General features: G+C 45.6%; 1 protein-coding gene and 1 long non-coding RNA gene across 16 annotated transcripts in view; one reads left to right on the top strand and one right to left on the bottom strand.

The window, feature by feature from the left end:
• The window catches only part of KIAA0040 (KIAA0040 ortholog), a 32,431-nt gene extending 9,829 nt beyond the window's left edge, over positions 1-22,602 (bottom strand). For 2 of the 4 annotated variants that reach the window (XM_010336101.3, XM_074390182.1), the window contains exons 1-2: positions 22,145-22,337; positions 3,414-3,521 (exon numbers count right to left, since the gene is read on the bottom strand). The gene's annotated coding sequence lies outside the window, so the exon portion shown is untranslated. Of the gene's footprint in view, positions 1-3,413; positions 3,522-22,144; positions 22,338-22,366 lie in introns of those variants that run through there. The other 2 variants (XR_012515137.1, XM_039460103.2) reach the window with 2 other exon arrangements.
• LOC104650938 (uncharacterized) overlaps positions 21,623-27,118 on the top strand; it is a 224,068-nt gene continuing 218,572 nt past the window's right edge. For 11 of the 12 annotated variants that reach the window (XR_012515147.1, XR_012515144.1, XR_012515141.1 and 8 more), the window contains exon 1: positions 22,509-22,787. This is a non-coding gene — a long non-coding RNA (uncharacterized LOC104650938). Of the gene's footprint in view, positions 22,065-22,508; positions 22,788-27,118 lie in introns of those variants that run through there. The other variant, XR_012515142.1, reaches the window with a different exon arrangement.

Genomic DNA, 27,118 nt, shown 5'->3' with positions numbered 1-27,118 from the left:
TTCCACCAGTGTATTTAATGAGCTCCCAGGATGTGTCAGTTTCTGCCCTGGCACTGTGGGTATAGTCGTGCATGAGACAGACGTTCTGTTTGTGTACTTGTTACTATCTTTCTTCTCCAGGAAGAAAGGATACATGTTAGTGCTATAAAGGAAATAATTGGTGTGGTCTCTGCAGAGGTGACTCTGAACTGAGATCGTGGGGTGACGAGGACCAGGTGTGCACAGTGCTAAAGGCAGGACCTCAGGTAGCAGGAACATTAAGGGCGAAGGCTCTTACGTGGGAAGGAGAATGGTACATCCGTGAGAGAGGGCAGCCAGGGTGTCGACTGTGGTGAGCATCAGAAGCAAAGCAGGGCTTAAGAGAGGGGGGCCTGGGCCCTGCGGGTATGGAAAGGCACAGAAAGGTGCCTTCCCCTCATCCCCACTGTTACCTCATTTGTCCAGGCCTTCAAATGGCCTCTGGTTTTTCCTTCTTTCAATTCGTCTTTCTAAAATCCGAATGTGACTCGCACTCCCTGCCTGGCCCTGGCACTCCTCCCTGCCTGGCCCTGGCTTGGCTGCTCACCACTTGTATGATGATCATACCTCCTTAGCCTGCAGGACTCCTCACTGGCAATCTCACCCTCCTATTACCCCAGCCTCACCTTCTTCCACCCGCCTCACCACCCTAGCTGTTTATCACATAATAGGTGCTAATAAACATGGAAGAAATGAATGTATTCTTTTAACACTTGGACTAAGCTTCCCTCCTGGGCTTTACCTCCCCATCCCTACCTCATCAGCTGGTCCTATCTGCTCTCTCTCTAAAATACGTTTTGACTCCATCCACTTCCTACCGTTTCCATGGCCAGGCCCTCGCTGTCTCTTACCTGGGTTACTGAAGCAGCTTCCTAACCAACCTCTTTGGTACAGCCTCTCCCTCACTGCGGCCTGTTCTCCCCACCAGAGCCAGATCATGTCACCCCCTAGCTCTGCTCATGCCTCATGGCTTCCCATCACTAGAAGTATGATATCTAAACGCCTCATATCCCCAGGCCCTGCCATCGTCTGGCCCCTGCCTCCTTCTGGACCTCCTCTGGTACTCTCTTCTCTCCCATTCACTGTGGCCGGGACACACCCACTCCTGCACTGTCCACTCACTCAGGACCCTATTTGTCCCTCTGCCTGGTATGGTTTTCCCTCAGATCATGGTGTGACTGCTTCACAACATCTGCATCAGCTCAAATACACTTTCATACAAATTTCCTCCCATGTTACCTCATCCAAGAGGCCTTTTCTTTTTTTTTTTTTTTTGAGACGGAGTTTCACTCTTGTTACCCAGGCTGGAGTGCAATGGCACGATCTCGGCTCACCGCAACCCCAGGAGGCCTTTTCTAATGGAATATGGTAATCCAATGTAGCCCAACCCCCAGCCAACCCCTACCCCACCATCCTGCCCTACTGCCTTGGTGATACTCCTCACTTTGAAATTTCTCAGTCACTTAGAATGCTGCTGTCATGTGCTTTTCACGTTTACTGCCCGTCTTCCTCCACTGGAATATAAGCTCCATGAGAGCGGGGCCCTGACTGTCAAATTTTGTTTGGATGCCCAGGTTCTGGCACGCAGCTGAATGAATGAATGAATGAACTTAATTAAAGGGTTCCAAAAATACCCCTGAGATCCTAATCATTCATCAGCCAAACCAGGTCACTGGGGAGAAAGAGCAGAAGCACCAAATGGCATAGAGAAGTGACCATCAGTCACACCGTGGCTGGACTTTGATGATAATTACCCACCCGTAGATTGCATTGTTCAGCCAGATCTTCTAGCCATAAAAACTCACTGGAGGAAGAAATAATGATCAAGAAAATCTATCACCGAAGGCAGTAGAAAGTTAGGGCTGGGGTGAGTGTTTTATCAGCTCCTAAATAATCACCTACCTTCTTTTTGCTCAGTTACAAAGAGCCCATTGTAGTTGCGACTTTCTGATAACAAGGGATTCTTTCCTAATTACTATAAGCTCTATTTCAGGTTCAGCAGAAAAGAAAATTGAAAAGCTCCATTTCACTTTGGGTTCAAATGAGTCAATCTTTCAGTCAATCAAGTATTAATTAAGACATGCTAGGAAATACAGGGAAGGTAAAAGACACCCTCTCTTGTCTCAAGGATGATACCAGGGAAATAATGAGAGAATAATTTAAGAGCAATGAAAAGAATTTTAAAAAGGCTTCATTGGACTTTTTTTGGTTTTCTATTATGGACAGTCTGGAATCTCGAGCTCCTTTATTCTTCTTTACTCTTTTCCCTTCCTTCTTTCTTTCCTTTTCTCTCTTCTCATCTTTAATTACCTTGTCCAAAGGGTCCAGGCTATACACTCTAAGAAATAGTTAGTTCTCTTCGTATTACCCTTAGGATTAATCATGAGAAATTATGTCTGATTCTCTGAAAATTCCAACTGTACTAAACGTGAGTGAATACAATATCTCCAGTCTGTTAGCAAGTCAACCTCCTCATATTTATCTCCTCATGATCAAGGAAATTTCCTAATTTTTCTTCTTATATGCCAGACAACTTGTAGTCAAGAATTTTGTTGGCATGGGCAACATAGCAAGATCCTATCTCCACAAAAATAAAAATTAAAAAAATTAACCAGGTGTGGTAGCACATGCCTATAGTTCCAGGAGGCTAAGGCAGGAGGATTGCTTGAGCCCAGCAGTTTGAGGATACAGTGATTGCATCTCTGCACTCCAACCTGGGTGACAGAATGAGACTTTGTCTCCAAAATAAATTAAAAAAAAAACAAAAAAATCTGCCTCTACCACTAACATGGTGTGGGGTCTGGGAAACATTCACTTAAGTGCTTTTTCCGTTTAGTCTTCTGTAAACAAAGATAGCATATTTCTCAGAGGGTTAGGTACTTTATTCACTGTTAGATCATTTTACTTTCAGTATCTGGCCCACGGCATGGTAGAAAGTGGGCTGGCAGTAAGTACTTGCTGCATGGATAAATGAATTAATACATTGTTGGGCAGAATAAATGAGATAATGTGTGTGAAGCATGTTGTGTAAATATATGTCACACAGTGGGTGCCTTAAAATTGCCTTGACAACTGTGAAGCACTATATTTATTATACTATTCATGTTACGTGAAAGGTGAAAACATCCCTTTGTGAGAGAATTATTTTGCTCTAATTAGAGTTTGGTCAGCTTTTCACTGAATTGGCGTAGCGAGTGAGTTAAGCAACTCCTAGGGAATCAGGGCAGCCACCTTTGCCTCTCCCCTGCTTTCCTGCGAACTTTATTTCCGTTCACTCCCGGCTGCTTCTCCCTCTTTCAGCCCTCCTGACCTCCAGGCTCGCATTTCTTAGGGGAGCCTTGTATTGTCCATCACTATCAATTTTCTTCTCTCCATTTCAGCTAGAATACACTCACCTGTTTTCTTTTGACAGTCCTCTTTTGACTTAGATACTTCAAGAGGCCAAAACCTCAGAATAGAGGGTTGGCAGCAGTCTCATCGCCTTTCACAGGAATGGGAATGATCTGTTGAATACAAAAGCCACATGTGCTGAGTTCTTACTAAGTGTGCAACTCGGTGTGTGGAATCAAGGGTTTACAGACATGGTCTCATTCAGCAATTCAAAGGGTAGGCTTTTTCTATGCCCATTCTACAGATAAGGAAACTGAGGCTATGAGAGACTAAGTGATTTGCCCAAAGACATTTTAGGATTAAAATGCAAAATATTAAGGCTTAAAATGCAAAGACATATTAAGGAGCCACACAAGTGCAGAAAGAGGTTTGACTCTAGTCCTCTCTGAGTCCAAAGATCCTGCTGTAACCACCATTCTCAGAATGCTGAGGACTTTAATTTCTGGATCTTCAAAGATGATGAGGTGTTCACTTAATTATTCATCCATCAGCATGTAAAAGCCTGCCACGTGCGTCATACCCTGTGGGTGCACTCTTGATTCACATGCTTTCTGTGATCTCAAGGAGCTCATGTTTTAATAGGACCAAACATGTTGAAGAGAAGTGTAATACAACATCATATGTAAAACACACATAACCCCAAATACGCTGGGCCCTAAGGCATGAAACACTGTTGAGTAGGTACAGCACTTACTAGCAGTCTGCGAGCTATATCCAACCCACAGGCACTTTTACTTCGGATTATTTTTCTGCTTCCTTCGGTTTCATATCAAATTCTCAATCTTCAGCTAGTCCTAAGATTCGGCCACACTAACCTCTCACACGGCCACAGTCTGCTGGAGCTTTAAAAGGGCCTGTGTTCTTTCCATTCCCCCACCCCACACCCCAGTCCCCATCCTGCCTGCTTCACCCCATCCTATTCACCCACCCGGTCCCTATGAGCATTTTAAGCTCGCCTCCCCTGGATTATAAACTCCCTCAGGATTAGGGACTATGGTACATGTTCTCTGTGCTGTCATCTTTGTAGAGGAGAGCCATGCAGGGGGCTTAAAAAATAGAAATTAGGACAAAAGGCAAGCCTCACATAGCAGCTGTAACCTACAGTTTGATGGACTGATTGTGATCTGTGGTTAGTCAGCCAAATGATAAGGATGAGGGATGTTTGCAAGAGGAAGTAATGCATCTCAAAACGCCCCTGGGGCACAATACAAACAGCTGACCCAAGGGTGCAATGCCATGAATATTAAGTGAGGAGTCAGAGGATCCTCTCCTAGTCCCAATTCAGTTGTCCTGTAGGCCTCTGACCTTGGGCAAAATCAGTAAGCTTTCTGAGCCCTTTCCTCATCTGAGAAATGAGGTGATTACCCATCCCGGATCTTTCTCAAGATTATTGTGAAGAACAGACAAGACATGTGGAAGAACACTGGCCAAGGAAGATTGAATCTCAATGCAAGGTAGTGGTGTTTTAGGGGATTCTATTAAAAGGCTGAATTAAAGCTCCAAGTAGAACACTGAGCTTCTCGTACTGATGCAGTCCTCCACCCTCCTCTCCCCCGCCTTTCCCCGAGTCTTTTATGAATCATGGTTATTAGGAGTTACATTTCCAATGTAGAGAATTCATAGGGGAACTCATAACACTCACATTCTCTTTGTCCTCTGTACATATATGTACGTGATCTGACCACATCCTGGTATTAGTGCTAATAAAACCTGTAGCCATGGTTACAGTGAAGTATCTTGGTTATACAGTTCTCCTTTTCACTTTTCAAAATTGTTTGGTGAGGATTTTGGAGCCAGTGTTTGTGGGTGTGGTAAAATGTCTAGGTGAAGTGTTATTTTTGGAGAGCCAGAAGCTGAGGCTCTGAGGTTGTCTGTGAGTTAGGAGCGGTTGAGCTGGGTGTTGCCGTTTCTGTTGCACAAATAAAGGGAAACCTATGCTTCTGGCCGACTCCAATTGCTGATGCTTAAGTGTTCAAACGTCATGTCCTCTCGGAGGGAAAACTGTTTTTTGAAAAAGCATGAGAACAACCAAACACTTGTGTCATTCAGGGTCTCCCACACAGGTGGTAATTAAAAGTTGCATAACTCTCTTTAATACTAGAGACAGGAATTTAAGAGTTCTGCAAACTTTGAGGTAACAACAGAATGACTGACATATTTTTCTTAGTGGTGGTGGGAGAGACATTTATAGGCTGGAATAGCTGAAAACTAATGGAGTGGCAAAAATGTACAATTAGGCAACTCGAAAGTGATACAGATATGGTTCTATTTTCCTTTCCATTTTGTCCCTTCATTTAATGTTAACAAAATTTCAGGGCAATTAAATCCCAAAAGCTACCTTACTGCAATATTAAGGCTTAAAATGCAAAGATCAGATCATAGAGGAAGTAAGCCTAAATATTCTCATTCCAATAATAACTCACCTCTGTGGAATGTTCGGTGTGGTGAATTTCAGATTTACCAGGCTTTGGATTGCAGCCTCCGCCCCAGAGGGCAAGCTGTGCAGCGGAGTTCATGTGTCTGAGGATGAACCTTTATTTCCTCTCTGCATGGGGTTAAATCTGCATTCCTAATGTTGTAGGGATTTTTTTTTTTAATGGTTTTGGTAAATACTGGTTGATGAATGCAGAGGACATATATGAATAAGTTAAAACACTGAGTACCCATCCAGTGTCAGGTAAGTAACACGCTTTCTCTCTCTCTCTCTCTCTTTTTTTTGCTTCAGCAACTTCTTTCTTTGATACAGATAGCATATGCTTAGTCTCATTATGTGCAGCTTTAGTTGCCTCTGTGAAGATATTGTTGTCCCTAAGAACAGCTGTCACCGCTTTCCTGATGCCCTCAGCATGCCCAAACATTTTCTTCTCCATCCTTGAAACGCCCTTCCCAAAGGAGAGTGTAGGTATTGCAAATACTTGAATTGGGAGTATGTATGAAAGAAACTGCTTAAGCTGGGGATTGCAGGGCTTTGTCCTATATTTACTCCCCTAGACACAGGGTTCCCTCAGCCTTACCTCCCCATCCACCACCTGCTCCATCCCTGCCTGGAGACCTCAAGGCTTTGTGGGAGATGCTCTGGAAAGCAGTTAAGGCCACTGGGAGGTGCATGGGGTGGTGGGAGAGGCCAGGAAACTAAGCCCTTGTTTTTGGGCTCTCCATGGTGCGGCCTCAGGGCTGAGCTGTCTGCAGGCTGCACCCCAGTCTTTAGGTTTTATCTCCCCCTAGCAGCCCAGATACATTTTTTATCAGACCAACCCTCAAAGTATCAGGGTCTTGAAGAAATAAGATGTTAGATGGGAATGCTTCGATAGAGCAAGACAGCCTGAAGGTTAGACCCTGCGCATGACAGTTAGAAGGCAGAAGATGCCTACTGATGGCAGTTGGCCTAGAGCAGCAGGAGAAGAAAGTGGACGTCCTTGTAGTGCCTAACAGGGGTAGGCAGTTATGATTCTCAACGGAGAGTCTGTGGGGCCCAGGCCTCCTGTGCTGGCTTTGACTTTTATTTTTTATTTTACTGGTTTACATTCTCATAACTTGCATTCGGAGCCAAATGCTTGGCTAAAGGGTAGTTTGAGTGCAGAGGAAGCTAACTGAGGAATGAGAAGCAGGTATGATTCACTCAGTGTATGTCCTTGGGAAGGTCACTCTGCTGCTTTGAGTCTGTTTCTTCAACTCCAAAATGGGGAGAAATCTAGAATACACAAGAAAATGCTAGCATGTATTGGCCCTTTGGAAGGAAATAGGGGGACAGTGCTAGAAGGGAGACTGGCTTTTCTCTCATTCCTTTGGTACCATTCAGAATGTCTGTCACGTGTACACACTTCCTAAATTAAACCAGCAACTGGAAGTGAGTACCTGCTCACAGCATCCTTTGGCAAAAGCACATAGTGCATGTAATATGTGTCTGGACTGTTAAGAACTATACAAATATTTACACTCATAAGTGGTATTATTCCCCGCAGGTGCAGGGGTGTGGCAAAAAAAAAGTCACTCCTCAATTCTGCTAGGTAGTCAAAGTGGCCTGAAATTCTTGGGAAATTTGCTTCAGTGTTGGGAGGTCTTCCTGCCTCCAACCCAGAATGACTGGATGAAGACCACCCCTAAAGCCGCCCCACGACCAGGGCAGCCCTTTCATCTACTTGTGTAGTGGAGCTGAGGTCTGCTGCTGGGTAACTTGAATCCTCCACGTGCACAAATGACCCTAGGTTTCCAAGGGCTAGCCAGGCATGTCCACTCTGGTGAGCAAGTTCTGACAAGCACATTCCATCCACTGCCAGGAGGCAGTGGGGCAGCACCTTCAGTGTGAGCAGAGGGAATGGCACCTACCTTTGTGGCTGCCTTCTGCTAGACCTCTGGGGCTCGGAGAGCTTTGTATAAAACGTGTGTGTCTGCCTTAGGTTCTTTACTGAGTCCCTATAATAAAAATAATGCTGCAAGCATATTGTTCTGTATACATGAAGAGGCTAACAGCAGTAACAATTGTTTGCATCAATGAAATATGCCATTTGAATGATTTTTCCTGTAGTTGCATGTAGATCTCATGTCAAGAAGTGTTAGTTAAGCATTTACTATTTAACTGACATAGTGCTGGAGGGGAAAAAGAAGTGTACGAACTGGTTCTTATCCTAAAAGAGTTTCTTCTTGAACCTTAGAGCAATGAAGTCCTGCTCTGCTTATCCAAGTGATAGGGCGAGTTGCAGACCTTCATGAAACTCAGGCTCCTGGTCTGTAAGACGGGAGGACAACGATAATAACATCAACTTCCTTCACCATTCAGTGTAGTTGTGAAAGTCAAATAATAATATATATGGGAGTTCTTTGTATACTGAAAATGTCCTGCAAAGTTGAATTTTCAAAAATAATAGTAATTAAATGCTAAATACCAGAAAGTGACAAAATGCAGGTACTATTATAAGGGAGAGAGATCAGTGCTGGCTTCGGTTTTATTGGAGCAGGGAACGGGGGACAGGGGACATCACGGAGGAAATGGAGGCTGTGCCAGTCCCTGGGCTGCCTGTGATCACATGGAGGGTTGGGTATTCTAGTGGGGGAAGGGAGAGCTGGGGTCAGCTACATAGGTTGCAAAAGACAGAACACAGGTATAGAGTTCAAGCTGGGGATGGCAGGGAAGAAGCCTTCTAAGGAAGAGTGGGAACTGAGGTGGTACAGGCAAGATTGGTGAGATCACAGAGGGCTTTGAAAGTCTAACGTGGGATGGGTGCAACAGGCCTCAAGAAGGCCCTGGGAGTTGTGAGCAGAGGAGATCTAGTAGCCTCACTGTTTCAGCGGCTACATTCTCTTACCTGATCTTGCTTGTGATGGAAAGTATACCCTACCAGAGCTCAGGATTATGCAGGATTAAGCTTCCACCCCTGGGCTCATTGGCAATCTGTCCTAACCAGCCAGGCAGAGTAATCACAGATATCACAATTAAAAAAAAAAAAACAAAACTTTTATTAATAGCATCCGTTCTCCCTTAGACAAAAATCTAATTACAAACTGAAATGAAATATCACCAAACCAATCAGAAAGAAATGGCTATTTATCTCTTGATCCCTTGGGAATGGGGGCAGGGGATAAAAACTGGATGCAATCAGTTCTCCGTCCTTCAAACTGGCACCCAAATGGGCTTGGGGTTATTTATGATTGGTGAAAGTCCAATCAATATCCTACACTTATAACTTAGTTTAGTTTTTTAAAGGCTCCTGAAAACATTTCTTCCTTCAATCTACTGTAATTTGTAGAGGGGAGAGATGTCTTGCCCTATTTCACAGATGAATAATCTTTTCACAGTAAAAGTTTGTGCCAAATTTGTTCAAAATTGTAAAGCTGGTTAGTGGCCAATGGCAGACAGGGCTCTAGTTTTCCACTTTCCCAGTGAGATGCTTTCCCCACTAAAGTAAATCCTAAAATGAAACAGTGAGGACAGCAAGCAGTGGCAACCAATCCCCTTCACAGTTTACAAAGCTGCCCATTTCTCAAACTCTGTAAGATACGGGGTTCCCTCCAGTTTTGGGTCCTTATACAACCACAGCTGTCTCTCACCCCACCCCGATTCACTGCCCCCCACCCTGTCTCCTGGCCTCTGTTCAACATTGTTGCCCTTGGGAAACCTTCCTTGACCTCATTGCAGGTCAGAGCCCCTGCTCTGTCCCCTTTGCTGTACCTATATTGTCACCACAACCCATATTCTGCGGTAGGGTAATTGTTTAATCATCGTTCTTTCTTTTTAGATGGAATCTATTCCCATCATGGCATCCTCTGCATCTAGGACATATTTTGCCCTTGGGAAATATGTGCTGAATTAACAAATGAACATGTCTATAGATGAAGAAGCTCTGAGGCTCACTGAAATTAAATGACTCTAAGTAGCCAGTTTTCCTTCTGCTCTGCCACACTACTTTCTAGGTTCACACAGAGCATGGTGAGTTAGAAGGAGATACCCAGGAAAATTAAGTCTGCCAGTTGAAATTTCAATGTTCTGGGTTCAGAAAGCTCTTTCAGCCTGGGCAGCGTGCTCAAATACCAGGTATGTTTAGGTGCTGCTGAGTAAACCTCTTTCGGAGACCAGCTATTTTTTAAACTCTAGTGAGGATGTCAGAACTAAGAAAACAGAGATGAGAGCAGCTGAAGCTTGACTTCCAAGGATGATTGGTCTTAAATGGACATCAAGCTTTGTTTTCATGGGGTGCCATGTTGAATATCAAGACTTGGAAGTCACTTGGAAGTAAGATGACCCCCATGTTGTTGGAAAGCCCTCGTTAGCTGCGTTTCTGACTTCTTGGTGTTCTTCATTTTTTAATTTTTTTTTTTTTTTTAAAGAGACAGGGTCTCACTCTGCCACCCAGCTAATGTGCTGTGGCACAATCACTGTAACCTTGAACTCCTAAGCTCAGGCAATCCTCCTTCCTCAGCTTCCCCAGTAGTTGGGACTACAGGAATGCACCACCACACCTGGCTAATTTTTTCTTTTTGGTAGAGACATGGTCTCCCTATGTTGCCCAGGCTGGTCTTGAACTCCTGGCCTCAAGTTATCCTCCTGCCTCTGCCTCCCGAACTGCTGGGAGTACTGGCATGAGACACTGCACTTGTCCTCTTCGTGTTCTTCAATTGATAGGATTTCATTTGGTCATTTCTGGCTGCGAAGTCAACTGAGTAGAGTGTGTCTGTCTGGGGGCTGACTACCTCACTGTTATTACCGCAAAAAGAGCTCCTTGCTTTTTTTCTGGTGGGAGGAACTTCCTTTGCTGGCTTTTCCTTCCTTCACTGATTCTGGGTTGTTAACATTGTTGTGATGGAGAAAGCCAAGAACATCCATTTCCATTCCAGCAAATTATTTAACTCACATTTGTTGAGTACCTACTAAGTGTATGAAGAACTTCTCTTGTAAGGTTTTCCCAGGTAATGCTGCCTAGTGAGAAGTAGAGAATGTGCCAGCTATCTGGGTAAGGAATTCAAAATTGAACTTTTTGTTCTTTTGATAGAGACTTTAGGGATAAAGTCAAGGAATTTAGCTTTTCTTGGGGGGTGGGGGTTGGGGAACTGGATGAGCACAGGTGAAGTAACATAAGGCATGACTGGTTAAGTGTCCCAAGGGAAATTCAAACAAATGCTATGGAAGCAGCAAGGAGGGAGCCATGAATTCCAAAGAGGAATTTAGGGCAGAATTTGCTGATGTGTGATTTGATTTGGCACTTGCAAGGTGCATAGAATGTTTAAAGGCAGCAGGGCTGGGAAAGAAAGGTGGTTCCAGGCTGCTCAAGAAACCCAGCCAGCTCAAAGAATCCAGTCAAGGTGGCCTGTGCTCCAGCTCAGCTCTAGAGAACTCCAACTTCCCGATGTTATGGCCGCAACACTAAAACAGCTTATTCCACCCGACGCCCTCTCCCAGCGCTTTCTCGAAGCCTCTGCTTTAATTACTGTGGCATTCCAGGGAGCAGCCCAGCACCTGATGGGGATTCTTCAATGGGATATGTTCTCTCCCTCCATACCCCATAACATGTTACAACTCGAGTATCCAGGGTTAGGGCCATGGACAGGGGTGACTGATGACATACTGGGCTTAAGGACATTTAGGGCTACAAGTTCAAGGGAACTTGAGTGTATAGTGAATTTTCTGCCTCCTCCCCATCCCTCACCCTCACCCTAACCACATTTTATCTCTTTGTACAGCATATCCTTATATTTGATGATAATTCTGACTTCAAATTGGGTGTCACAGGCCCTCGGTAACCAAAGCCAGTTCCACTTGGCTCATGCTCAAAAGGATACCTCTTTCCCTGCCCCCTCCCCCATACCTAGACTGCCAACATTTGGCACAAAGTTTGTGTAACCAAATGACATTTTGCCCTAGGAGTCAAAGCCTAGCTCAATCTGTGGGTCCGAGGTTGCACACTGGAAGCCCAGGAGGCAGCTGCCACTAGCAAGTGGAATGTGTTTGATCCGCAGCTGTCTATGCTCTCACCTACCTTGTGTGACCCTCCCAGATGGACCAGCCTGGGTCAAAGCTTGGTCCTACCACTCACTGGCTTCTGAACATGGAAAGTCCCTTTCCCTCTCTGTGCCTCAGTTTCTTCAACTATAAAAGGGGGATAAGAATAGATCCTCCATCGTAGGATTGTTGTGGGAATCAGACGAGTGAAATACCCTGTGTGATGTGGGTGAAACGGTGCCTGGCACGGGGCACATGTTCAGTGCATTGGTTTTACCTGTCAGGTGCCCTGTAGGCATCTGAGCTTGTGATCTCTGCTGGGGCCCAATGCTGAGGAGCTCAAGTATGAGTATGAAAAAGGGATGACAGTGACGACTCCTGAGTGTGTCATTGAAAGATGCCACTGTTTCATTATTTCAGAGCAAGTCAGGAATGCTCTGGTCTGTAAAATTGAGGCAAGTGCCCTCTAAATAGGTGAGAAAGCGGGGGATTTGGTAGTCTGGGGGCCATTTTCTGGGATCATGTGTTGCACAGAGATATCATAGTTGAAAATTTCCTTCCTTGTCTACCCTCTCATCTCCCTGACAATGCTTGCTCACTGATAGTACAGAGGCTGCTCCTGTCTGCTTTCCCACTCGACATTATGCCATTACAGAACTTTCTCCTCTGGGTATCTCTAGGGTCTGGTTCAGTGTTGGCACATATTAAATGTACAATAAATGTTTTTTGATTAAGTAACTGACTGACTGGTTAAGGTTTAGGGGGATGAAAAAGAACCAGAGTGGAGAGCATCTGTGAGGGCCGTGCTATCTCTGTGGGCCAGGAAGCCCATATTCACTGCTGGCACCCCAAGCTCTCATACTCAGGCAAGCTTCTCAGGCCTCTGCAGAGCCAGGTGATGGGGTGGGACAGCAGGGGAAGCCTCCAGCAGGGTGAGGGGACAGGACGTGGACCTGGCAGGACAGGAAAACCTTGCAATGGGCTGAGCTTTCGCAACTGGGGTTGCAGCTCAGAGCAGCAGCTCATGGCTCAGGTAAGTTGGTCAGGCATCTGGGGAGCCAGCCGAACAAGGGTGAAGCAGGACTCAGGGATTCTAGAATGACACTGCCAGAGCCTGAGCAGTGGGTGAAGAGACGGCTGCGCCAGCGAACAGAGATCCCAGGACAGACTAATCCCAGGAGTGGGCTTTTCTCACAGCTCTCAACGAGAGGGGCAGGGCTAGCAGCTAGGTGTTTGCAGGCTCCTGGGCGGTAGGTGGTAGGTCCTTGAGGGTGGAATCTGTGCCTGATTTTTGTTTTGGTTTCTAAAAATTCCCCACAGCCTCTAGTGTAGTGTTGGGTACATACAGAAGAGCTTAAGAACTGTGTATGGAAAAAGATGGAAGCAGCCAGAGTCATGTCCGGGCAGCTTCTGCCATGTAAAGCAAAGCCACCAGGCCTCCTAGGAGTCCATATAATTCTCTTTATGCAAAGAGGGGTTGCAGGCGACTGACCAAAGGTAAGTGATACACCCTGACAGTGCCTGGGAGAGAGGGTGAGAATTACCCAGTGGAGAGGGTCTAGACCTTCCCATGAAGCTACAGCTTCTTGTACCTGCCAGCTGAGATGAATTGCCAAAGGTACTGTATAGCCATACGATAGGAGTCTTTGAAGCAAGTTGAAATGGAGAAACTAGAGTTTAGAGAAGAGGTTTCCCAGTTCATTCATTCTCTGGGATCTCACGTCACATTAGAGTCTCCTCCCTCAGCATGGGCCAGCCTCACACAGTGCCACCGCAAGGCCTCCTGCCCCACTCCCTACCCTTCTTCTCCCTCTTCCCTTGTCGTCTTCTCATGCACATAGTGTCTGTTCAGAGACACAGGACAGCCAAAGCCATTGGAGACCTCTTCTCATCTCCTTGCCCCACCCCAGGTCACATCTGTTTTGACAAAACCTATGAGTTGAAATACAGGCATAGGATTTTCCATGACAGTGTGATAGGGCTGGGAGTTCCTTCTACAGAAGCACGTGTATTTATTAACCAACGTTTAATAAGTGGCAACTATGTGCCAGACACTGTGCCCTGGAAATGCAATGATGGAGTACAGAAGTCAGAAGGTGCCTGGGGAGGGTCAGACGTTACCAAGGGTCCCACGGGCTTATCAAGAAACAAAGAGACTTAGATTTCATCTCCTCTGAAAAGTCTACAGCCTAGGGCCAGGCTAAGTGCTCTACCTCTGGGTCCCTGTCATGACACCTACCATAGCTTTTATAACACTGTGTTATAACTGCCTCTTGACCTGTCTGCCAAAATGACTGCACTCTCCTGGGAAACAGAATGGCTTCTTACTCATCAGTGGTGGCAGCTGCAGAGTTCCCTCGCAGGAGCTGGGAAAGAGCACTTAGCTCTTGGTAGAGACCTCAATTTCTTCTTCTATAAAATAAGGATGTTCCAGGTTGACTAATCCTAATCCGAAAATCCAAAATCCGAATTGCTCCAAGATCTAAAAGTTTTTGCGCACTGATAGAACACTGAAATGCACATTGGATTCTGAATTAGGGATGCTGAACTGGTCATTCCATTATAATAAAAATATTCTAAAATCTGAAAAAAAAAATCTGAAATCCAAAACATGTCTAGTCCCAAGCATTTTGGATAAGAAATACTCAATCTGTAGTAGTACCTATTTTGTTGAGTTGACGTGAGGGTTAAATAAGAGAAAACAGGTAAAGTGCTTAATGTTATCCCTGGCCCAGATATAGTACCCATAAATGTTGCTGTTGTTAGCTGTTACTTCCTATTCATTTATACCAAAAAGGGGCTTGGGGCTTTAGTTTACCCCCAAATATTTCCTATCTCAAGAATCCAATAATCCTGAATCTATATAGGGCAATAAGAGGCAATTTTAATAAATGCCTTTAATAAAAGATATCTTTTATTAAAGCACAAGGCCAAATGCACCAATTAAGAGATCAAATAGGAAAAGGTATGCCACTTAGTATGTGTATTATCTTCAAGAAAGGAAAATGAATTTATAAGTAAAATAAAATGAATTTATAAGTAAAATAAAATAAAAATGTTCAGGAAAAGAAAGCAGTTTAGCAACTCCTCAGAAATGGTAAAGGTAGAATCACCATATGATCCAGCAATTCCATTCCTGGCTTTATGCCCAAAAGAACTGAAATCAGGTATTCAAACAAACCCTTGTTCACAGCAGCACTATTCACAATAGCCACAAGGTGGAAACAACTCAGCTGTGGGTCAATGAATAAACAGATGAACTATTATGGAATATTATTCAGCCATAAAGGGAATGAAGTATCAATACATGCTGCGACATACTTGAACCCTGAAAACATGCTAAGTAGAAAAGGCCAATAGCAAAAGGTGACATACTGTATAATTCCATTAATATGAAATATCTAGAATAAGCAACTGCATAGAGGTCGGATGCAGGCTGGTGGTTGCTGGGGGCTGGGAAGAGGAAGCAACAGGAAGAAGTCGCTTAACGGGTGTGGGGTTTTATTTTGGGGTGATGAAAATGTTTTGAAACCAGATGGAGGGGTGATTGCACAACATTTTGAATGTACTAAATGCCACTGAGCTATTCACTTTAAAATAGTTAATTTTATGTAAATTTGACTCAATTAAAGTGGAAGAGGAAATAACAAAATTTCTTGAAAACTAATAGATGGCATAAGGAAATGAACAGCAGAGTTTGTTATTGTTTGAGAAATAGAAAATGTTGTCTGTTATCTTTTTAGTGTGTATCCATTCATGCCAATGCCAATGTTGAATGCCCACATGCCTAGTGATTTAAGTACTTTTCCCCTTACCCTCAGGCCCTACCTTGAAGGAATAATATTTTATAAACCACCAAAATCTTATTCCTGGAAAATGTCAGTCAAGAGCATCCGACCTTCTTCCCCTGTGGCACATGCTCTGTGACTGTGTCTCCTCCCTTGACCCAGACAGTGTGGAGGACTGCAGTGCCTTTGTCTGGAAATGAGGTGTTCTTTCCACGGCCAGCATTGGAAAGCTGTGCTATCCACCCACTGAAAATAGTCAAAACCCGACTCTTTCCTCAAGGGGGTCAATGACGTCCTTCTGCAAAACCAGGAAGAGCAGAGTCTTTGGAAATCAGCAAGGCACCCGGCAAAGCACTGCTCTCTTCCTGTACTCCTGAAGGCTTTGGTCCAAATGTCTTGCAGGGCAAGATCTGAGTTTCTCATTTGGAAACTAGGAAAGCTCGGAGCAGGTAGCATCTGGTGAGGTGGTGTGCAAGTGTGTTCCCCTTTCCCAGTGGAGGTTTCATTATGGGATGGTGTGGGTCACTCATGTAATGAGCCCGGAGGCTTTTATCTAGGCCACTGCTGTGCTGTGCTGGCAACTGCTACTCAGCAGATTGTGGGCCTTGGGCAGGAGGGAAGTTTCAGGTCAGAAGTGGAAGGTGGGGAAAGAGAAGGGAGAGTGGAAGCCATCAATCGTTTATAAGGAAGGGGTTTCATAGATAAGCTAAGTCTGCAGGACTGGCCTTAAGAGTAACTTACTCTCTTTTGGCGTTGACACATCTCCCTAGCATAAGGTTGAAGAAACTACACATGTTGTGATGTGCTCCTAAAGTCACCTGGTAGGGGGTGGGCAGGAATGTATGCCTTAAATTCTTAATACCACCATTCAACAAGCAGTTACTGAGAGCCTAGCATGCACACTGAAAATTCGTGGGAGCCAAGAAAGGTTGGGTGGACATTTGTTTACTCTGGGTTCCTAATCGCTGGGAAGGTCACTTTGACCCCGGTGTTAGTTCCTGGGTGGTTTCAGGCCAATGAGTATGAGTGGCTGTCTGGCGCTTGCAGGCCACAGCCAGGGCTTTGGCACAAGAGGGTCACATGCAGAGGGGCATTTGAAAGCTGGAACTTTGGCGCATGGGGCAGCAGAGGAATCACAGGTTAGAAACCACGAGCAGAGAGATGCACACTCAGTATCTTACTTGGGTTGGGGAGGGAACAAGAAGCTCTTGACTCAGAGTGCAGCATTCTTCTCTTTTATGGTAGCTACTGTCACCTGTCATTCACGTTAATACACAGCATGTCCACTGTACTATTCTGTTCCTGTAATACTAAGCTCATGGGACTTCCCCATTCCCACTGCCTCTCTCTCTGCCCCTGAACCCCAGCCTCTACACCACTTCTGAACCTGTAGTCCACAGTTCTTTTACCTCTCAGGACAATTTGGAGACTAAACATACTATCATATGCAACTCTTCTTATTGTTGCATAATAATTCATCTATTATTTTCCTCTCTCCTGCCAATTTTCTTTTTGTGACTTGCCTGGAAAACTAAAAAAAAAAAAAAAAAAGGTGGATGGGCTTTTCTGAAGACTATCCAGTTTGAAATTAGGGTTGTATTTGAGGAGAATGAAACTTAACTGAAAAATATCCCACCGGGAGAAAGTTATAGTCAAGAGCAAGGGCATGTCTGCAGTGGCTTCTAAATATAATCATCTCTTCCATTTTGACCAAGAAATATAGCAATGGTTAGGTTTTGTTTTATTTCTTAGTGACAAACTCCATGGAGCGGCTTGCTTACAATCGTGGGAGCGAGTCTCTTCCCAGGGGTGGGGATTGCGTTTGGATGCTGCCATGTCCCTTGGGAGCTGCCCCTGAGAAAGAAATCTTGTGCTTGTGTGAGGTTCGTTTTGGAACGTAGCTACCCTTTTCTGGTCTCCACTAAATGTCTACTTATGTCCCCAGATGATGCTCTGTTCAGATGGCTTAGACCAATGTGGGAGAAAAGCTAGAAACCTGGGCTGGGCTCTGGCCCTTCAAAGAATTTGCACTCCATTTTTCTTTTGCTGTGCAGGGAGGGAAGAAGTATATGGTGTCTGTGACAAGTCTCCTGAATGCCCAGTTTTCACGTGGAGTCCTTCTCACTGAATGGTAAGTTACATATTGATATTGGATGTGTAATGCCAGCTCATTCACTGGTCTCTAGCTCATTCTGATCTCTGAGGCAAAAACACTCTTCCAGAGAAGTTTGATGAAATGCTAAGAGGGTTTTAGTTAATTAAGGCACCCAATGTTGTTTCCCTTCTTGAGGGGTCTTTGGGAACTCCTGAGAAAACTTTAAGGATTGAAACTGAGGAAACAGAAGAGACAAGGGTGGTATGGAGGTTGGCTTAAAAGTTCAGAACCGGTCGGGCACGGTGGCTCACGCCTGTAATCCTAGCATTTGGGAGGTCGAGGGTGGGAGGATCATGAGGTCAGGAGTTTGAGACCAGCCTGGCCAACATGGTGAAACCATCTCTACTAAAAATACAACAATGAGCCAGGCAAGATGGTAGGCACCTGTAACCCCAGCTACTTGGGAGGCTGCGGCAGGAGAATTGCTTGAACCCGGAGGTGGAGGTTGTAGTGAGCCAAGACTGCGCCATTGCACTCCAGCCCGGGTGACAGACCAAGACTCTGTCCTCCCAAAAAAGTTGAGAACTACCCGTATCCCTTGAGAGTCTTCTCCTAGTTTGCCCCAGAGGCCACTGGGGAAGGATTTGAACTTCAGGTATAATCTTTTCATTTCACCTTTCTGCAGGCATTTGAATGCCTAGCTGTATCTGTGCATGCAAGATACATAAGGTGATCGAGACCCTGGATAGTATTGGGTATTCCTGAGCAGAGACAGACAGAACTTGGATTCTGGCCCCTCTCCGTTAACCAGCTGTGCGACTGGGCACACACTTCCCCTCCCTGAACTGTGGTTTGCTCATCTGTGAAGTGAAGGGGTGGGGTTGGCTCCTCTCAGAAATGTTTTTCCATTTGAAGTCTCTGAATCTGTGGTTACTTCCTTTTTTTCATCAACAGCTTAGACTCTGTTTACTTGAAAGTTTGTGATGTTGGCATAACATTCGAACTTCATGGGGTTGGAATAAGTCAGTCTTCCCTGGTTGGGGGAGGGAAAAATCACAAATATATCCAAGCCATTGACTGATGGTCAGATTCAGGGCCATTGGATTAAATGGGTTAAATCAGCACCTTGGTGAGAATTAGAAAAAGGTATCTCCTCCATGTGGACTCAGCTGCAAGTGGGGTGGGTCTAAGGCATAGCAGGTGGAATACTGGATGCTTTCAGCTCCCAGGAGTCCTTGTGCAGTATACAACCTGCATAAACATTAGCAGAGCAGTGACTTCTTTGGGCTCTGACCACTTTAGCTAAGGAGTACAAAAGAGGTCAGAGTAGATGCACGTCACTGATGTGATGGAAGGAGACTTATAATTACTGCCTTAAAATATGTCATACAATAAGACAGCCACAAGTCTGGGCCAAAGATGCTGCCCAGAGCCTACACCTACACAGTCCATCTAATTTTGGTAGTTTCAAGAGGCAAGATTAGAAATAATAATAAAGTCCCTTACATTTTTATAGAGTCTTAAACAATTTATGTAGCACATTAAATGAACTTTCTTTTTCAATTTGATTCTGATTCTAACCGTTGTGCTGGTAATAATTATCCCTATTTTAAATATAAGGTAAATGAAGCTGAGGGATTCAAGAACTTGTTCAAGGTCAGCTAATAAGTGGTTAAGCCATATATGTATGTCTAGCTCTAAGTTTAAGGTTTTTTTTTTTTTTTTTTTTTTTTTTTTCCATGTAGGTCACACAAGATCCCAAGCTGAGCACTGGCAGTCAGACCTAAAGACCTACTCTGTAAGGGTGTAAGGGTCTGGAATTAGTCGGAGAGATCATCCTCCTTGTTTTCATGAAGGCAGGACTCCCTCACACATGGGTGGGCAACTAAAGACTCGGAGTATGAGTTCTGGAGAGGTCTTCACAGATCTTACAATGGAACTAAGTATTAATTTTTCACATGAGGGAGTGATAATTAAATGCATCTTTACTATCTGTGTGTCACGAACCCAGAATTCTCTCCATCATTTTTTTAATTACGTATCCTCCAAGGTATCCTGAGAAAGCCTTGAGTGTCTGGAGAAAGTCATCTGAAAGTTACCATATGATATGAAAATAATATCTATAGGCCACTACTGACAAATATAAGACTCTTCAGCACCGGTGTGGTGCTACCACAGGCCTCTTTAGCTGCCTTCCACCTTCCCTAAGTTCCAGACCTGTATACCCAACCGCTTACTCCACCTGGACATTTCCTGGGCATATTCAACTTACGTATGTCTAAAGTGTTCATCACTGCCTTCTCTACAATCCGCTTCCCAAGCCCACTCCTTCTATAGCTTACAAGATTTTTATTAATGGCTCCACAATATACCTTCCCCTGCCTATCCCACTCAACACCTTATAATCACCCTCTGTTCAACTCATTCCCTGCTTACCATCTTCACTTGGTCACCAGGTACTTTTTATTGTACTTCCTAAAATCCATTCCTTTCCCCATTTCCCACTGCCATTGTCTTAGCTGAGGTCTTCATTATCTCTGCTTCCCATCTCTCTAAGCCAGTCTCCATCTGGCCAATAATTCTTTCTCCAAACACGAATCTGACCAAATCCTTCCTCTGCTTAAAAAAAACCAAAAATGGCTTCCCATAGGAGGGAGTTCGCCCTTCTCTGTCTAACAGTGTAATTCCTATTACACATGTTCCTCTACCTGCCGTGGACTTTGCATACACTCTTTCCTTTGTTCAAACGCTTTCCCTGGGAACTCCTAGTCGTTTTCAAGACCCTGCTCATCCATCACTTCTGTGATGTGGACTTAACAGATAATTCTGGGGAAGGATCTCCTGCCCTTTCCCCTGGATTAGTCAGAGCCCTGTAGCCACTGCTATTATGATGTATATTGTCCTGAACTGTAGTTTGTTTCTGTATCTGTCTCACCAGACTGAAGCTCCTCAAAAGTGGAAACCATCTAATTATCTTTGGACTCCAAGGCCCTGACATACTGGCCAGCACGCAGTAGGTTTGTTAAATATTGACTGAATGTATGGAATGGATGCACCTCCCTCTTTGGTGAAATCAGTAATTTAGCTTGTCGAGTGTTTATTATTCTCTTGAGTTTATCTTTAGGGAAGAGGACAGAAGTCATACTCTTCATTTCACAGGCGAAATATTGACAATGTATGGAGGCCAGATAAACATTTGTTTTACAATGCATCTCTTTGCTAAAATTGTGTCTGGGGTGAGGAAGGAGAGGCCGGATTTCAGGCAAAAGGTAACACTTGATCAGATTTTCTGGTACAGCTGCCTCTTCAGCCCAGCACTGGGTGAAGGGCAGGCACATCAGACTAAGTGGCTGATGCAGCCGAACTAGCTTAAAAGCTGTTAAGACCCTTGCAGAAGTCTGTAGACAGACCTTGCAAACCATTTGCAAAAGGGTTAGGAACAAGTTATATCAATGCAATTTTTAAGTCCTGCTCTTTGTAACTCAAGCCTCTCCCATTATCTAACAGAACTTCAGAACCAGGGTTCTTTAAATTAGCTTCAGGTCCTTATGAGCTGCAGCTGAGCGAATGAAATACAACTGCTTTAGAAAGGAGGCGCTTCCAAGATGCTCCAGTGCTCGTTTCCTTCCCTTCCTCGTGCAACACAGTCCGTGGCGCAATCCCGCTAAGTAGCATGGCCTGCTGGCCACCGGTGTTCTCGGTTAAATTAGGGTGAGTGTGCTTCGGTTTCCCTTTCGGTTAGGCGGGACTGGGCTTCCCACTAGCTATCATCTATAGTTTATCTGACTCTATGATCATATGAAGAATCCCCGTAAAGCTCTTCAGAATGTTAGAAACAGGCCCTATTATGTCCCCCATTCTACCTTCACGGGTGGGATGCGGGTCTGGGAGTGGGACCGTTGAGAGAGTCAAAGAAGTTAATTAGCAGTCTATGGCACAGCAAGCTCCCTGGAAACTCTCAGAATAACAAACAGGTTTCCTCTCCGCCCGGGGCTCCAGGCCATATTTTCGTTTTGGCCAGTTCCTTAACCCCAGAGAAAATCGGGCTTCACCTAGAAAGATTTAGAAACACCTAAGCCCGCGACGCTTTCTGGAAGGTCCCAGGCCTTGGCTCTCTCAGTAGCAAACAGAATGTCCATCTGTCCCCTTCAAAGCGCTCCCACCGGCAGCTGGGGTAAAGCAGCTCCCGGCGCCCTCCGCGGCGCCCATGTGCACTCAGCCCAGGCGCAGAGGGGAAGGCTCCGGAGAGTCCGCGCGAAGGAGGGAAACACCAGAGCTAGCAGTGAAGGCGCAAGAGGCTGCTTGTATCTCTAGGGCAGGTCTCATCCTTCTAAAGAAAGAAGTAAGTGTTCGTCCCTTTCCAAAGAGAGGGCTCTTAAAAATGCATTTTAAAAATACATAACAAAAAGGGCAGAAACTCACCTTTCGGTCCGCAGAAGCGCTTCCCGCAGGCGTGGTCGCCCCGGGATCTCCCGGGTGCTGCCCTGTCTGACAGCGCCCTGGGCCGGGCGGCGAGTTCTGTGCTCCTTTTTGGTTGCCCCTGTCCTCCCACCCCGAGCCAGGTCTGGCGTGGAGGGCCCCGGGGCCGGCCGAGGTCCCGGGAGCCGCCCGCCGCGCCCCGCCCCGCCCCGCCGCCGCGCGTACCTGCCGCTGCCGCCGAGGACAGCGCCCTCTGTGTGCCCTGCCCTCCTGCGGGCCGACGCCGGGCATAGTTGAGGTTTCGCTCCAACTCCGTCCTGCCCCTGATGTCAGAGGCACAACTTCCTGAATCTGCCTCGCGGGCCTGCCCGCTGCTGGGGCTCGGCCCAGGCTTTCCATCCGGGACCGGCCCACCTCGGGTGCCTCTGGCCTGGGGCGCACACGCCCCAGACGCGCCCTCCCTTCCCCGTCTTCCCGCCAGTGGCTCCCGCCCCCGCCATGACGCGTCCTTGCCCCCTCAGTCCCGGAACACGCCTCCTTCAGGACACAGCCGCTGCGGAACCAGCCCCAGTGTATTTCACAGACGTGCCAATGTTCCAGGGACGGGACACACAACTCCGGGCAAACCCGGCTTCAGGGAAAACAGGTGCCTAATAGAGCGGCCTTCCTGGAAGGGGTGGGAGGCGTTGGAGAGGGAGACCAGGCGGCAGGTTGGCTGAAGGCTCAGATGTCTTATCTGGACAAATGAGCATGACAGGCCCCTCTAGTCAACGCTGGGTGCTTCAAGGGGTGCAGGTAACATCAGGACAGATAGGCATTCTGTTTGCTGCCTTTCGCCTCTTTAGAATCTTTGCCTCTGCTCCCTGGAGGCTTTAAGGAGAACTGCGCCCCAGGAGCTGTCAGAAGCAAAGATGGAGGGGAAAGCTGTTCTTTTTTCCAAAACGTTCTCAGGGGTTCTTCCCTCTCCTCGGTTGCTCTCCATCTACTTGTTATTCAGATCTCTTGGGTCTAGTTCCGAGCACATGGGATGCTAGGAGATGAAAAGGCCTGCGCCACGGTTGAATAGGGGACTCCAGACACAAAGTTCTGATGATCCGGGGCTTGTTCATTGCCTCCAGGGATACTGTGGGTGGGAAAAGGGGCAGGGGGATGCCAGAACCTGGCTGTGGAGCATCTCAGGTGCCTCCTCGTGTCATCCTGGGAGGTCCTTCCTGACAAGGACCTGAGATGCTGTTCCATCGGCTGTATTTGCCACGTGCCCAGGTGCCAGGTGCTGAGCCAGGACTTGCCCACCATTGACTGGGCCTGCGTATCGGTGTCCTTTGGCTCCTGCAGGTGGGCATTAAAATGACAGCTGCAACCACTTGTTGCAACTGAGCTTCAAGAGATTCCTTTCTGTTGATTCCGGAGAAACCACGTGGCTCTGAGTTGAAAGGCCAAAGAGAAAACCTGCTATCCAGCTTGAATGCCAAAAATACTTAGAAATAGGAGAAAATAAAGGTTTTCTTTCAAAGGAAGACTAGATTCCCAAGTTAGGAGAAGTTCAAATTAGTAATGATACTTTAAGCATGGAATTGTCTACCTATGTACAGTAGGTTCCTCTAAAACTCCTGGAGCTTAAGGCCAGAATATAGAGTCTAATAGGGCCATGAGGAAGACAGGCCTGGGATGGATGATAGTAAGGCCTTGAATACCAGCCTGAAGATATGGGAATGAAAGTCTTCTGCCTGGAGGGTTACACACATTTATACTATTCAACGTTTCACAGCACATTTATGAGATGTTATATTATCCTCATTGTACAGGTGAGGAAATTGTGGTTCAGAGGAAGCTAAGGAAATTCCTCAATGTCACATAGCTAATAATTGGTCGAGCCAGATTTGAATCCAAGTGTTTCCAACCCCTCAATGCATCCTTTTACCACCATATCACCTATAGAGGAGGAATTTGCCTTCTGTGAAGGAATTCCGCACTTGAGCAGGGATCATGTGTGAGTCTTGAATGACATCTATTGTGGGGATGCCATAGAAAATGCTTTTCTGGAAGTCTGGAGCAACATTACAGATTGGTTCTGGCCAGGGTGATGGGTATGTAGGGTTGCTTTTAAGAGAAAAGAGGAAGAAACTAAATGAGAAAAACAGGGCAATCAAGTTGAGCTCAGGGCTTCATGGACATGGTTGTCTGATAGTAGAAAGGAAACCAGGGGTCATCCATAAGATGGTGTCTCTAGCTATCTCAATATGGAGAAAAGTCTAGTGCTGAAAACATGCAACTCCCATGGCAGAGAAATTGGGACTTATAGGTGGGCTGGATGGTGGATTTTCTCCCACTAGACTGCCAAGCCTGCAAAGTCTGTTGCTGTATTGACACTACTAGAAGACCCAATTATGCAGAAGAAAAGAAGTGGGCATCTGGCCAGGATGTTTTCACTCTGGGTGGATGATGCATCCCTTATGAAAAAGTAGGTTGGAGCACTCACCTACCATTTTATTCTCTTGGCAGTAAAATCCCAACTCCTATGAACTCATGAACAGCCCCAGGCAGCAACAGAGCCATTACATTTTGCTTAATCCTTATTATTTTTCTTGTTTTCACTAAGGATAGTTGAAGGTGGTTAAGAAACTATTGACTTTCTCTGTGGGCACTAAATGGAGTGAAACAAAATATTAAGTTTTTTTTTTTTTTTTTAAGAAGCCCAAATAAGCAGATTTGTGAACTAAGACTGGAAACTGGAACCCCTTTTTGACCACCTCTCACTAGCTTTAGCACCTTTTGATCTCTGGTTTCACATCCGTATGTTGCAGAAAACAGGTGTTGACTCCCTCTCAGATACTGTGAAAATCAATGGAGTGCTGAGTATTGAACTTAGTCTGCTTTGAAGCTAAGACTGACTACACTTGGATTTCTTCTTGGCAACGCCCTGTTTCAGACAGGTTAACTTGCAGTATTGGCCAGTACTGACCAACCTGTGCTGCCCGAAGACAGTTTCCCATGAGTTTGCAAACTCTGAGTCTAGAAGCTGTGTCTTTTATAATGTGGTTGCACCCAGAACAGTGCTGCACAAAATTGGACACATTCTTCAGGTGTGGGAAATTTTAAATTGAGGACATTTTCTTTCTCTTACCAGTAACTGTGGTGTATTCTTGCCTGCAACACTGTAAGAAGGTCTAGAAGGTTAAAATGGGGTTAGGGAAGGTCCCCAAACAGCAACCTGGATGCTCTGAGGAATTGAGTGGAAGTCACAGGGCTGCTGACCAGGAGAGGGCTGTTAGGAGGAAATGATCAGACTATAAATGATGTGGATACGATGAGCACAGACTTGTTCATCAGATCCTGAAATATAGCAGTGCTTTGGAACCACAAGTGGGGCAAGTTCAGGACAAGTCAGCGGAAATACTACTTCATGCAGCAAGTAATAAATTTATGGAATGAATTACCTCCCACAGGTGGTACAAACTGGCAACATAAATGGATTCCAGGAGGGTGAGCGGCAGAGCCATAAGGACAGATGTAGGAAGCAGAGATAAAGAGAGCTGCAGGAAGACACTCCATGTGGTGGGGAGCTCAGGGTGGCCCAGTGGGGCCTTATGAAGTGTATACCTGGGGGTCTTTGTGGCCAAAAGAGTCCTGGCCTCCACAGGGCTTGGATTAGAGCTGATGGGCAGCACCAACACTGCTTCCCTAATTCCTCAGCCTCTGTGGCCTTTGCCTTATCAAGGCAGCCAAACCTTGTTCTTTTTTCTTGTGCTGTACAGCCCATTTAAAATGCATTGCTTCTTTATTTTGACTTTCAACTTCTAAACAGATTTGAGTGTCTGCCTTCATACTGGCTATCATATTTGGCTCTTGCAGTTAGATTTCTGTTCAGGTCTTCCTCCTAAATTATCTAATTCTGACATAAGCTACTCTAAATATGAAAGTTTTTATTTTCTTTTGTAAAAAAGAGGAGTTAATATATACTTTCACTGGGAGCCTTTTTAAGTGCTGCATCCAAAATGTCTTCAATGCTGCATCCAGGGTGCCAGGCAAAATGTTCCTTTCGCGGGCTGTGGCTCCAAATCTTGGCACTGGAGGAGGTTTAAAAAGCTCTTGGATGTCTCCTCTAATAATCTACCTGTCTTCCACCACACACATGCTCCTCTGCTCCATGCATTTTGTGCTCTCTCGAGCACTCCTATAAGTTCTAGAAATAGTGCACCATGCCCCACTTCTTCCAGTATGAGGGTCAGGCTGGTGGTGGCTTGTTTGTTTATACTTCCGGGGCATGAAAAGGCTCAGTTTCCATGTTCTGTTTCTGGCTCACAGCCCTGCACCCTGAGTTGTGTCTTTAAAGCTATTTTTATAGCACTGTCTCTGGCAGTCATAAACTGGCCAGGGCTACTCTTCAGGACCCTTTGCTGGGATTCAGCATTGGCTTTGTTCAGATGTAAACAACAGGCCTCTGGATTCCATTTTGTGGCAGGGGTCTCAGGCTGGAGGAGAGCCCCACAGAGTTCTTAGTTTGCCTCTGTTTGTGGCTTCCCTCGTCGTCTGCTCTTCCCTTGGGGATGGGTTTACATATTGATTTGTTGAGCGAGCCCATCGTGTGGGTTTCATGTAGCATTTGTGTGGTCTCGGTAGAGCACTTCTTGTCACTTTGTCAGAGAGATTCCTGGGAAACACCAGCTTGCCCTGCCCAGCGCATTCATTCTGGCAGAAGTTTCTGTGGAGGCTGAAATTGCTCATTCCTCTTGCCCTGAGGGCTCACAAAGTAACTGTGGCTTTGAAATTTGCTTCTTTAACTAGTTCAGTGACTCAGAACATCAGTGTTGTCACAAACAGCTCACTCATGATAGGTAAAAGGAAGGGCAGACAAAAACAATCACAAAACAATGGGATAGCCTGGATAGCCTTCATTAATCAAGTTGCAAAAGTACACTCACTCTCTGTGTTTTAATTACTATTGACTTTCTCCATGCCAGGTACTGTGCTAAACTG

The sequence above is a fragment of the Saimiri boliviensis genome, chromosome 19 (genome assembly GCF_048565385.1).
Source record: "Saimiri boliviensis isolate mSaiBol1 chromosome 19, mSaiBol1.pri, whole genome shotgun sequence".
NCBI classification, from domain to species: Eukaryota; Metazoa; Chordata; class Mammalia; order Primates; family Cebidae; genus Saimiri; species Saimiri boliviensis.
The sequence above is the reverse complement of the archived record's forward strand: the minus strand, read 5'-3'. Positions and strand labels throughout refer to the sequence as shown.